Genomic DNA, 13783 nt, shown 5'->3' with positions numbered 1-13783 from the left:
ATATATATATATTATATAATATATATAATATATATTATTGCAGCTTTGATGGCGTAAATGAGTATGACTCGCTTCGACATTTAGAGTAAGTACTTGTAGATCGATCGTGTGTTTGCGCGTGAAGGTCACTCAGCTGAAACCGTGGACATTAGCACGTGAATTTCCATTTCCTGTCCAGTGGATTATTTTTCAGCCTAACTTCGAAACTTACTGTTTCCTTTGATATCATAGTTGAAAGGCCATAAAATAGAGGAGTTTTTGTGTCGTGTCGGCGACTTTTGATTGGAAATCCCAAATGAATATTCATTGTATTTATTAACGTTACATGGGACATAATTATTTGCGTTATTGTTTACATAATCTTACTGTGACAACGTTCCTGACGCGATCTTAACGTCAGAGGTATCACAGCTGAGAATGCTTGATCTTGCTTCAAGTTTTGAATACAACTAAAGATGTTTTCGTTACTCCGTGATGCATAACATTAATATAATTACAAGTAATTTTTTATTTAATTTTGCGTGATTAAAAAAATTAATATGATACATAAAACGTACAGTAACTTTCTGGTGCGTTTTATCGAGGAGATAAAGATAGGAATATGATAAATTTGTCCCCGTAAGCGCAAACAAAGGCATGAAGATAAAGATAGCAGGAATGATAAAAAACACCAATGGATATCAATGAAAGTATCGTAGTTATGTAAGATACTGCTTGAAGTAAAAAAAGAAAACAATCAACAGGGCGGAAACTCGTCCCATTCACCAATTCCGAAAGAGGACGATGCCAGATCTGAACGACAGCCTTAAATCGACTCGGGAGCGCCTCTCCTTAACTCTGTATACTTTGCCTAACTTGGATTCGTTCCAGGTTCCTTCTGGCGAGTCGTGGGCCAACTGTTTACAGCCAGTGTGTCGAAAGCGGTTAGTTTTTAACTCTTGGAAACATTACGATATGCAATTTACGAATACGCTCTCTTCGGTTTGTTAGATACGAGAAGTGCGTCCGTATAAGACTGTACTTGAGGTAGACAAATGCCAATAGAAATGCTAATAGAATTATCAATGAAATGGCGAGTCGTGGGCCAACTGTTTACACCCAATGTGTCGAAAGCGGTTAGTTTTAACTCCTGGAAACATTACGATATGCAATTTAAGAATACGCTCTCTTCGGTTTGTTAGATAAGAGAAGTGCGTCCGTATAAGACTGTTACTTCAGGTAGACAAATACTTATGGAATTATTAATGAAATCTCTATGGGGACAAAAAAGAAGAAGCATATACCCAACGCTCTCTTCGGTTTTGTTACATAAGAGAAGTGCGTCGTATAAGACTGTACTTAGGTAGACAAATACTAATGGAATTATTAATGAAATCTTTACGGGGGCAAAGAAGAAGAAGCATATACCCATAAAAAAAGCGAGATGGATCTGTTATAGCAACAGAAGATGAAGGAAGATAACGTTGGATGGAACACTGGCGTAATTTTGATACTTTATAAAGTTAACTTTGCGGTTTCTTTGGTTCTTCGAGTATTTCATAATAAGGGTTGAATTTTAGTAGCCTAAAATGACTTTTTTTTTCTTTTTTAATGACTGATGAAGTTAACACGCAATCGGATTGAAATGGGAAAGTCTTAATCTTACTCTATATATGACGTTGATAGATATACAAACGGAAAGACAAACTAAATAAAGAAAATATCTACTAAACATTCACGTTATGAAATCATTTTAGCATTTATGTATGAGAGAGGAGAGAGAGAGAGAGAGAGAGAGAGAGAGAGACTCTACTGTAGTAGTTTGCAGGACAGTGTTTGGTGATTTGAACGCGGGTAAAAGAAGTAAAAACACATAGGAGAGCATGAATGTTACGAAACTATCCGCGCCCGCAAGCTCGCCTGAGAGGAAGGCTGCACGAGTGAGGAGTCCCTAGGGTAGTGCTGGGTGATTTTAACGCGACCTAACGTCGCGCACGGCTCCTCTCTCCTTCTCCGGAGGTCCTACAAATGGATCTCGGAAAACAAGATTATGCAAGAGGAATATTCGTTTTTTTTAGTGTGGTTAAGAGAGACGGGGGAGGGGGGAGGGGGGGGTTGGATATTTTTTATATAGTTGGGGGAGGGGGGGGGCAGCTGGAATTAGAGGTAACACTCACCGTTCTTATGTGCAGAATTTAGGATAACTTAGGAATACACTCACCGATCCTGAGGACAATGCTTTTTTTTGGGGGGAGGGGGAGATGATCGGAAACACTCACCAATCCTTGGAGGATGTTTTTAGGGTATTTTTGTGGGGGAGAATAATCAGTCCCTTGGAGGAGATCTTTGAAGGATATTTGAGGAAACAAAATCACCGATCCTTAGAACATTTTTATGGGAGGACTTCTGGGGATCACTCAACAATCCTGGGAGGAGAATTTTTAAGGGGAGAATTTTGGGGAACACGAATCAATCCATGAAGGAAATATCATTTTTTTTGGGGGGAGGGGTTAGATATTGGGGACATTGAGGTAACACTCACCGATCCTGGGGACGTCGTAGGGTCGAGGACCTGACCGGGCGTGCCTGAGGAAGTTAGTGGCTATGGAGGATCCACCTGCTGCAGCCCCGCCACCACGGCCTCCTCCTCCCCACCTTGCCCTCCTGCGACGTCTATTTCGGACCCATTTACTGGGGCATCATCGTCATCAGCATCATCATCATCATCTTCTTGCACCAGCGGCCCCTCCTCTTTTACTCCAGGCCAACCGACGTTTCTCTGCCTCGCCCTCTTTCATCGTCAGGTATCTGGTGCTGTATTTCCTGCTGCTGCTGCTGCTGGAGGTCCTCATCATCCCCCGCAGGCTCTTGCACTTGCTCCTGGGGTTGCGTCTGCTGCTCTTCCTGCTGCTGCTGCTGTTCTTGCTGCTCCAGGGGCAGGAGATCTCCGCGGGCCACATTGTGACGACGGTAAAGGTGCGGATACTCTAGCTGGCGTTCGCTGGAAGCGACGGCGGCGGTATGTGTTGGTGGAGGAGATGGTGGTGATGATGGTGTTGTTGCTGTTGGGGAGATTGTGGCAGCAGCAGCGGCGGGCGATGGTGATGGTGATGGTGTTGGTGATGGAGGGCTGTGGCTGCCCGTACCAGGGCCAACAGGGTGTTGCTGCTGCTGCTGCCGCCGTTTCGAGGAGGCCGTTGGTGGTGGTGATAGTTTGTGCCGCCGCTGGAGAGGCCACTGGCAGTCGACGACGAAAGGCAGGGTTCACACGCGCACACCACAGCCCGCGAGCCAGAGAACCAGCCCACTGCTCTGCATGGTACGCGCCGAGCGAGCTGGCGGCCAACACTGCACTGAGCCGCCCTACAAGCGCCCACCCCCGAGTCGGCGGGGGCGGTCGCAAAGCCGGCCAACACCTGCTCGCGCCGACGACCAGCCCCCCTGAACCCCCCCCCCCCCCCCCCCCCCCCGCAGTCACCCCCCCCCTCCCTCTCCTCCCCACCGCTGCCCCGGCATCATGCCGCCTTCTCCTGCTGTCGTTGCTGCTGCTGCTGCTCTCGGCCACACGGCCAGACCTCACTCTCTCCCCCCCCTCCCTTCTCTCTCTCTCTCTCTCTCTCTCTCTCTCTCTCTCTCTCGATTCTCACACCTTCAGGTTGCCTCCTCCCCTGACACACACGCCAACGCCGCCTCCTCCTCCACCTCCTCCTACTACTCAAGCTATTCCTCAGCCACATCACATATCCCTCAACTGGTGTACTTTAGGAAAACGCTTCTGAAAATAAGAACCAACTGGAATACGTTTAGACCTAAATTTAAATAAACTCTGCGGGTCCAAAACACCCGCTTTCATTCCCCTCCTCCCACCCTCCCCTCGGCCCAAGTTTCGTCCATTCATTCAATGGAACCCACCCACGCCTTCTGCCCCCCTCCAACGCCCCACCCCCCTCCACTCTCTCTCTCTCTCTATCTCTCTCTCTTTCGCGGGGCCCATCCCTCCTGCCATGAATAGACACACACACACACCACTCCCCTCCTCGTCACCCCCTTCGAAGCCCCTGCCCTTCCAATGCCTTCCCTCCTCGCGTCCTTTTTCACTCCAACTTAACTATTTTTGCTTCGGTCACTAATGACTGTCTATCGGTCTGTCCCTCTGTCTATTTTCTCCTCTGTCGGTCCGATACTTGACCCTTTAAGGTGTCTGTCTCTTTTCTGTCTCTTCTCCACCTCCACCTTTCCTTGCTACGTTAACAATCATTGCGGGGTTCAGCGATTTAACAGTCATCATGCAAATTATTTAATGGACGGCAGGAATCAGTACGATGCGCTGCTTGATGTAGAATTTGTTTTTCCTATTGCAAACACGCATATTTACACACACATCATATTATATATATATATATATATATATATGTATATATTATACATATATATATATGTAGTATATATATATACATATATATATACATATATATATATATATATATATAAGGTATATATATATATATATATATACACACATATATATATGTATGTATGTATATGTATGTATATATATATAAATGTATATATTATATATATGAATATATCTCGTATATATACATGCATTATATATGTATATATATACACATTATATTCAGTATATATACACCAAACACATACACACACACAAACATATATATATATATATATATATATATCCACGCGTGCGTGTGAACGATTTTGAAGACACAATAAAACAATGAAATTAAGAATAGGAAAACCTAACTTACATGCATAAAGAGGTTACATACACATGCATACACATCGCACACCTGTCTCATCTCTGAAGATAGTTTTCCATTACTCTCTACTATTCTCTTATATTTTCTTCTTCCAGATTTTCCGATCTCAGTCAACTTATTTTCATTCACCTTTGGGATGTGACACTTCGGAGGAATCTCTGTCTTGTGGTGCCTGATGAAAATGCCTTTATTACTAGTTTGTCCGTCTGTTGTCTTTCTGTCTGTTGTCTTTCCGTCTGTTGTCTTTCCGTCTATTGTCTTTCCGTCTGTTGTCTTTCCGTCTGTTGTCTTTAAAAAACGTTTATTTTTGGTAACTGAGAGATAAATAAGTCGCAAATACTAATTTCCTGGGAAGTCAAGTGATTGATATCCACTTTATATAATAAAGAGTAAGTGTATGGATATATATATACAGTATATATATATATATATATATATATGTATGTATGTATATATATAAATAAATCAATAAATAAATATATATACACACACACACACACACATATATATATATATATATATATACAGGTATATAATATATATATATACAGTATATATATATACACAGGTATATATATATATATATATATATTCATATATATACATTTCTCTCCTGTGATGCTGATGGGCAAACAATCGGAAAACAACATTCACCCACCAATTGCCCAAAACCCGCGTGAGGTACTTGAGAAAAGGGTGAGATGTGATAAGAGTTGAATCTGTGTGTGTGCATATCTATCTAAACATCTAGCCGTCATTTTTGACGGGTTGCGTATATTTATATAAAAAAAACATTATTATCCTTATTTGTATATGAAGTCTAAAACTTAATCATTCAATGACCTATTTTTCCTTCGGAAAATAAATTTCTACTTACTTTTATATAAAAAAAAAAAAACACTTATCCTCATTTGTAAAGGAACTCTAAAAACTTAATCATGCAATGACTTATTTTTTCTTCGTAAAATAAACTTCTACCAACTTTTATATAAAAAGAGTAAAGGCAGTCTAAAACTTAAGCATTTAATGAATATATTTCCTTCGCAAAATAAATTTCTACCAACTTTTATATCAAAGAAAAAAAAAACTTTATTTTCCTTATTGTAAATAAAGTCTAAAACTTAATCATTCAATTATTTATATTTTCTTCGCTGAATAATTTATACCAACTTTTATATATAGAATAAATTTATACCAACTTTTATATATAGAATAAATTTATACCAACTTTTTATATATAGAATAAATTTATACCAACTTTTATATCAAAGAAAAAACTTTATTATCCTTATTTGTTAATAAAATCTAAACCCTAATCATTCAATGACTTATTTTTTCCCTTCACGGATAAATTTCTACTGACTTTTTATTTAAAAAATAAATAAATAAAAAAGCCAATCTAGTGCCTTCTTTCTTTTTGCAGAAAGGTCCCGGGCAAGTGGTTCTGATTTCTGGAGAACCACTGGCTTCCTACGACCGCTTTGAAAGGACCCATTTCTAATTGGTTGGTTTTGAGGGGAATGTTTCTGACATGTCTGCTCATTGGTCGAAATTGACTGAAGGTGCTGAAGTGTGTAGAGTTATTTTCGTTTCTCTTATTTTGGGTGGTAGGTTCATATCTGTTTCGTAATGAACAGGTGTGTGTGTGTGTCTGGTTACGGTTCTTTCCCTTTGCCTACACATACACCGAATAGTCTGGCCTATTCTTTACAGATTCTCCTCTGTCCTCATACACCTGACAACACTTAAGATTAGCAAACAATTCTTCTTCACCAAGGGGTTAACTACTGCAATGTAGTTATTCTATTGGCTACTTTCCTCTCGGTAAAGGTAGAAGAGACTCTTTAGCTATGGTTAGCAGCTCTTCTAGGAGAAGGACACTCCAAAATCAAACCATTGTTCTTTAGTCTTTTGTAGGGCCATAGCCTCTGTACCATGGTCTTCCACTGTCTTGTGTTAGAGTTCTCTTGCTTGAGGGTGAACTCGGACACAATATTCTATCTAATTTCTCTTCCTCTTGTTTTGTTGAAGTATATTTAGTTTATAGAGGAAATATTTAATTTAATGTTGATTCTGTTTTTAAAACATTTAATTTTTCCTTGTTTCCTTTCCTTACTGGGCTATTTTCCCTGTTGGGGCCCCTGGGATTGTAGCATCTTGCTTTTCCAACAAAGGTTGTAGCTTAGCAATTAATAATAATATATATATATATATATATATATACAGGGTATATATATATATATATATATATATACATAATTTACTATCTTTGCTTTGCAATACATGATTGATATCTTTACTGATTTTTACATATGCAGTAATACTATTGCGTGGATTCTTACTTTACCATTTATTGGTTTTCATAATAATAATAATAATAATAATAATAATAATAATAATAATAATAATAATAATAATAATAATAATAATAAGTTTTATTATCGCAGAATCATCATTAGTTTTACATCAGTAAATCAGTAATATTTATTAATCTATACCTGTGGAATACGGTCTCAAAAAGTAAGTTAAATAGTATGTGCCGTATCCGTAGACTTTTACAAGGTGAAGTTATGATAAAACAGGCGGCCAAGAAGCATTATAACAAAGCGTTTGTTATCCTAACCGACCGTAGTATCTGTCTTGATTCGTTGTTCTTCCGATCAGTAAACAAATGGAAAATCAGGTTTAATCACTATGAGGAGAGAAGGAAACATGGACTAAAATATCTTATATAAAATACAGTGTTCTTGAATAAATTGTATTTATAAAATATCATAATGAATCTTTTATGGAAGGAAAAAGGAGAGTTCTGTAAAGATCCGTGGGGGATGAAGAAAAGACAAATGGAGGTGGCAGGAATGAGAATTGTGAGATGGATGTGCGAAGTCATGAGGAGAGATAACATCAGAAATGATTTTATAAAAGGAACAGTCAGAGTAATGGAATTATCGAAATAAGTTTAACCAAGAAGACCGCAATGGTTTGGTCATGTTACGCGAACAGAAGAGGAACCCGATTGTAAAAGGCCATAAATATGGAGGCGAGTAAGAGGAAAGACAAAGTTTAGATATAGATTGTAGGTTGACCAGGGTACCAGCCACCCATTGAGATAAGACCGGTAGAGAGCTATTGGGTCTTTTGACTGGCTAGGCAGTACTATATTGGATCCTTCTCTGGTTACGGTTCACTTTTCCTTTGTCTACACATACACCGAATAGTCTGGCTTATTCTTTAAATATTCTCCTCTATCCTCATACATCTGACAACACTGAGATTACCAAACAATTCTTCTTCGCTCAAGGGGTTAACTACTGCACTGTAGTTATTCAGTGGCCACTTTCCTCTTGGTAAGGGTAGAAGACACTCTTTAGCTATGGTAAGTAGCTCTTCTAGGAGAAGGACACTCCAAAATCAAAACATTGTTCTCTAGTCTTGGGTAGTGCCATTGCCTCTGTATCATGGCCTTCCACTGTCTTGGATTAGAGTTCTCTTGCTTGAGGGTACACTCGGGCACACTATTCTATCTTATTTCTTTCACTTTTATTTTTTTGGAGATTTTACGAATCTATTTTATTGTTACAGTTTTATTTAATTGTTAATTAGTTCTCTTGCAGTTTATCTATTTCCTTATTTCCTTTCTTCACTGGGATATTTTCTCTGTTGGAGCCCTTGGGCTTATAGCATCTTGCTTTTCCAACTAAAGTTGTAACTTAGCAAGTAACAACAACAACAACAACAACAACAACAACAATAATAATAATAATAATAATAATAATAATAATAATAATAATAATAATAAGAGTAAATATAAAGATCTCAGCAAATGCCATGTGAGAGATACAACCATAGGAGGAAAATAAGCAGGAGAGAAGTAGTTGGAAATGGGACGAAAGGAAACTGACTGAAAAAGGAAATGATCCTTTCCAAGTAAAGGCTTTTTTAAGACATGTTTTCAACTCTCCCTATTTCATGGAAGGTTTCAAAGCCTCTCTCTTCTCAATGAATATTTTCACTCGATCCCTTTTAAAGATAATGTTTTAGTAACTCCTATATCTAAGGAAGGTTTAAAAGGATGTTTTCAATTCTGCCTTCTTCGGAGAAGGTTGTAAACTAATTTTCAAAGGTGATTGTCAATGCAACCATTTTCAAGGGACGATCTTAACTCTGAGACGACGTCTATATAAAGAATGATAGGAAGGAGCTACGTATTATATGATTGGGAACTAATTGGACCACCTACAATGACGTACCTCGATCCCTTTTCAAGACAATGTTTTAGTAACTCCTATATCTAGGGAAGGTTTCAAAAGATGTTCTTAAATCTGCTTTCTTCATAGAAGGTTGTAAACTAATTTTCAAAGGGAATTGTCAATGCAACCCATTTTGTAGGGATAATCTCAACCCTGAGAAGGTTGTAAACTAATTTTCAAAGGAAATTTTCAATGCAACCCATTTTCTAGGGATAATCTTAACTCTGAGAAGGTTGTAAACTAATTTTCAAAGGAAATTGTCAATGCAACCCATTTTCAAAGGATAATCCTAACTCTGAGAAGGTTGTAAACTAATTTTCAAAGGAAATTGTCATTGCAACCCATTTTCTAGGGATAATCTCAACTCTGAGAAGGTTGAAAACTAATTTTCAAAGGAAATTGTCAATGCAACCCATTTTCAAAGGATAATCCTAACTCTGAGAAGGTTGTAAACTAATTTTCAAAGAATATTGTCAATGCAACCCATTTTCAAGGAACAATCTGACCTCTGAGACGACGTCCATATAAAGAATGATGGGAAAACCTACATATATAAACTAATTTTCAAAGAATATTGTCAATGCAACCCATTTTCAGGGAACAATCTGAACTCTGAGACGACGTCCATATAAAGAATGATAGGAAAAGCTACATATATAAATGAGAAATAATTGGACCACCTACAATGACGTAATAGTTCCCGAGACTGTCTGTAAGGACACGTGCCTCGGCTACCAATCTCGTCCCAATATCAGACTTAACGAGAGCATTCCTCATGCCATCCGATGACCTCGTTAGACCAGTCAGAAATAATCTTTCCATACATACTCTACAGATAGAGTATGGGTGTCTCATTTCACTGACTGGGTCTATTATTTGTTCTATTTTTCTCATCGAATTTCGTAATATTCCAAAAGGAAAATCTATCGCATTATTTTTGTTTGATTTTAGTTTTGATTTTAATGAGACTTCTTCCGGGTAACTGTGACTATACACAAACGCACATAAAATCATATATACAAGAGGTGGATTATTATTATTATTATTATTATTATTATTATTGTTGTTGTTGTTGTTGTTGATAATAATAATAATAATAATAATAATATTATTATTATTATTATTATTATTATTATTATTATTATTATTATTATGATATACAAGAGCAGTGCCTATAAGAAATGGCCAATGCAGTGACGTCCCTGACTGTTGAATGCCAGACTGGGGTTCGAGTCCCGCTCAAACACCTTAATTCCTTAGGTCGCTGCAACCTTACCATCCTTGTAAACTAAGGATGAGGGGGGGGGGAGCCTATAGGTCTATCTGCCGAGTCATCAGCAGTCATTTCCTGTGCTTCCTTAGTCTTAGCTTTTATGGGGAGGGGGCTTGGGCGCTGATCATATGTATATATGGTCACTCCCTAAGGCATTGTACTGCTTGATAGGGCAATGTTACTGTCCCTTGTCTCTTCCATTCATGAGCGGCCTTTAAACCTTATCATAGAGGGAAAATATTAGATTTATGAATTATAGTAAAAAATTATGCCGTGTTTAAGGTGACACAAAGTCGCAGAGCTTCATGGGGGAGAGATTAAATTGAAATTCATAGACCTATGCAAACATTCTGATGGGCAAGAACGATATAGCAGTTTTAATCTCTCTCTCTCTCTCTCTCTCTCTCTCTCTCTCTCTCTCCCAGGACGCGTGGCTCTTCTCTGCGAAGGAGAGTGTATGGTAGGCTTGATTGGTTACAAATGGAAATTTACTATTAATGATAGTCTGGCTAATAATGATATTTGGAGTACTAATCAAAAAATCTTCAAAATTTTCATGTTGACCAGGCTGGCATGAGTCTTTTCATAGTTTATATATGACATATCTGTTTTTGCCATTGTTAATAGTTTATATATGACATGTCTATTTTGACGTTGTTACTGTTTTTAGAATGATTTATTGTTAGTTTGTTCCCATCATTTATTTATTTCCTTATTTCCTTTCCTCACTGGGCTATTTTTCCCTATTGTAGCCCTTGGGCTTATAGCGTCTTGCTCTTCCAACTAGGGTTGTACCTTGGCTAATAATAATAATAATAATAATAATAATAATAATAATAATAATTAATAATAATAATAATAATAATAATAATAATAAAGGATATATGCTATCGTCCTCTGCGCAAGCCATATCCACAAAAGCTCAGTAGGATCTAGCAAAAACATTTATAGGATCCGTTACACACATCGGAACAAACACATCCTACAACCAGCAAAAAAAAAAAAAAAAAAAAAAAAGAGAGAGAGAGAGAAAGAGAGAGAGAGAGAGAGAGAGAGAGAGAGAGAGAGAGAGAGAGAGAGCTAAGAAGATTTCTTCACTCGGGCTTGTAACCGGTATGAAAGGATAGAATTACATTATTGGAATATGCTGAAAGAGGTGACGTTTTTATATGATAACTTATTGTAATTAAGGAATTGACTACCTAGTTTCGTGAGATGTATTATTATTATTATTATTATTATTATTATTATTATTATTATTATTATTATTATTATCAGTTAAGCTATAAGTCCAAGTTTCATGAGATGTAATAAGAGTTGCAGTATTATTATTATTATTATTATTATTATTATTATTATTATTATTATTATTATTATTATTATTATTATTATCATTATTATTATTATTATTATTATTATTATTATTATTATCATTTAAGCTATAAGTCCAAGGCTCCAATAAGAAAATAACCCAGTCAGGAAAGAAAATAAGGACACACAGAAAAGGTGGCATGAGCGTACCCACAAGTTAGGAGAGCTCTAACCCAAGACAATGGATAACCATAGTACAGAGGCTATGGTACTATCCAAGACTAGAGAACAATGGTTTGATTTTGGAGTGTCCTAGAACAGCAGCTTACCATAACTAAAGACTCTCTTCTACCTTTACCAAGTGTAAAGTGGCCGTTGAACAATTATAGCGTAGTAGTTAAACCACTCGAGTGAAGAAGAAATTTTAGACTATCTTAGTGTTATTAGATGTATGAGGAAAGAGCAGAATGTGTTAACAATACGCCAAAAAATTAGGTGTATGTGTACGCAAAGGGAAAATTAGCCGTAACCATTGTAGTACAATCTGGCCAGCCGAAGGACCCAATAACTTTCTAGCAGTGGTATCTTAACGGATGGCTGGTGCCTTGGCCAACCTATAGTACTACTAATACTATTACTATTACTACTACTACTACTACTACTACTAATAATAATAATAATAATAGTAATAATAATAATAAAAATAATACCTGTAGGCATGGGCTCTGACCTTTAAGTCATCTAGAACCGTAATCTAAGATAAAAGAAATGATTAAACCAAGAGTATGTGGGCGTTCTTGCAAATAGAACTACGAATAAAATCTAAAAAAAAAAAATGTACTGATAAACTAGAGTATGTGGGAGTTCTTGCAAATAGAACTACGAATAAAATATATATATAAAAAAATGTACTGATAAACTATAGCTCTGATAACAGGAAAACCAAAAACAAATTAAATCTTTTTTATATATATCCCCTATTTTATTTTTTGGGGGGGAAATAAAAAAAAACTTATATAATAAAAATCAGATTTCCTTTAGTGGCTGTTCTCTCAGTTTTAAAGTGGCCGACCTTGGTCTGTTCAGCCTTGATCTTTTAGGCAAATTTTATGTGGAAATATATTTAAGTGTTTCGAATACCTAAGGGCATTCTATTATATATATATATATATATATATACCTCTGAATATTTATTACCATAAAGTTGATTCTCTTGGGTCTCTGATCCTAAGGTAGAGAAAATCTAGATATTAATATATATATACACACACACACACACACATATATATATATATATATATACATGCACATACACATACACATATATATATGTATGTATATATATTTATGTATGTATGTATATATATATATATATATATATTAGAGGGGGTGGTGCCACTGGTACAATTTTCTTGTTTTTCAGCAACTCCTTACGGGTGCGGATGCTACCCATACATCTTTTATCATAATCACAGACGATAATGACACCTATTAACAGATAGGTATAAAGATTAGTAGTAGAGAACCTTGTCTCTGTCACGTGCCCATCCTAATTGGTCACATCCTCGAAATCTTACTATTTTCCGAAAGTACGTAGCAAGGCGGGTTTAAACGGTGTCGAACGCGGTTCGACAGACAAGTATTTGAAATGCTGTTCGAACGTGTGAACGGGGTATTAGGTTGTTGAACACGTTCGTCAAACGGTTCGAAGAAAAGTCTGTTCTCGCCTGACTTTCGCGGGCGGGGCTTCATTGTCCACAAACCTTATGCATTTGTGGCTAACTCCACCTCTTCAAACCGTTTGACAAGAAGGTTCGACAACCGGGTTCGACGAACTATTCGACGTTTGAGATTTTTGTAAGTAATTATTTTGGCAAGTTGGGTATATTCAATCTACTTGGTAATTAGTTGATTGCATTAGGTCAATAATACTTAACCTTCTTTTTAATTTTGCCTTTTGATTTGTTATAAAATTTAGATGGTTCACGGTAGCAAATGATTTGAAGGTTATCTATACACGCATACATTTATATATGTGTGCACATACATATATACATACAAACATACACACACCCGGACACGAACACACACCCTCCCTTTCATATATATATATATATATATATAAACATATATATATAATATATATATACACGCAAATATACATATCAAAATATACATATGATATA

At 36.9% G+C, this 13783-nt stretch overlaps 1 pseudogene; it reads right to left on the bottom strand.

Annotated features, from left to right (window-relative positions):
• Positions 1 to 3297, bottom strand: part of LOC137656332 (ataxin-2 homolog) — a 49722-nt pseudogene extending 46425 nt beyond the window's left edge.
• Between the last annotated feature and the right edge of the window lie 10486 nt (positions 3298 to 13783).

Source organism: Palaemon carinicauda, chromosome 17 (genome assembly GCF_036898095.1).
Source record: "Palaemon carinicauda isolate YSFRI2023 chromosome 17, ASM3689809v2, whole genome shotgun sequence".
Classification (NCBI taxonomy): Eukaryota; Metazoa; Arthropoda; class Malacostraca; order Decapoda; family Palaemonidae; genus Palaemon; species Palaemon carinicauda.
Note: the sequence above shows the minus strand (reverse complement) of the source record. Positions and strands in the feature narration are given on the sequence as shown.